At 41.3% G+C, this 734-nt stretch overlaps 1 long non-coding RNA gene across 1 annotated transcript in view; it reads left to right on the forward strand.

Annotated features, from left to right (window-relative positions):
• The first annotated feature begins 232 nt into the window (after nt 1-232).
• The window catches only part of LOC109584606 (uncharacterized), a 9,022-nt gene continuing 8,520 nt past the window's right edge, over nt 233-734 (forward strand). Inside the window, exon 1 of the long non-coding RNA XR_002186081.1 lies at nt 233-434. This is a non-coding gene — a long non-coding RNA (uncharacterized LOC109584606). The remainder of the gene's footprint in view (nt 435-734) is intronic.

Genomic DNA, 734 nt, shown 5'->3' on the forward strand with positions numbered 1-734 from the left:
CACCTCACTTCCCTCATCCCTTCCTCCCCCTCCTCCCCAACACAGGTGTTTATTATTAATAAAATTCCGCATCTGATGACATCACTATACGTGTATGAAATTTTAAAATATACATAGCAACACGCATAGCAACCACAGTGTCATGTGATAAGTGCATCATAACTTTTTAGGGGAAATCCCTATAGCTAAGTCAGCTATCTAGTCCTGTAGAGAAAGCGATGAGCTACAAGTAAATACCTGACTTTATTTTGTAAAGTGAAGCGCAAGAGATTTACGGAAGTAGAAATGTAAGAAAATGCTGTGGATGAACAGGGCTCTGGAGCTCTTTCAAAAGTTTTCCTGTGCTTCAGGTTACGGTCAGAGATAGATGGAGATCCAAAGCCGTCAGCTACACTTTTACTTTCTTAGTTACAATTTTTCCTCAAGAGTTTAACGTAACTTATTATTAGCATGTATACAGCGGACTTAATTATATGACAGGAGAGAGGGGGACAGAAAGAGAGAGAGAGAGATTTAAAATATTATAAATATTATGACATAAAAGAGAGGACACTACGCCCAACTCTTGTTGATAGTCAGACGTCAGAGTGTTGGCCACAGTCGGTTGATGCTCCTAGTCTGTCTACCCGCCTAGACTTCTTTCCTGGCTATCTTCCTTGCCTTTCGCCCTTAGCCCTCTGTTCACGACTCAGAGACACCAATTGTCATCATGCCATGCGACAGTAGTATGTGTG

Source organism: Amphimedon queenslandica, unplaced genomic scaffold (assembly GCF_000090795.2).
Source record: "Amphimedon queenslandica unplaced genomic scaffold, v1.1 AMPQUscaffold_13193, whole genome shotgun sequence".
NCBI classification, from domain to species: domain Eukaryota; kingdom Metazoa; phylum Porifera; class Demospongiae; order Haplosclerida; family Niphatidae; genus Amphimedon; species Amphimedon queenslandica.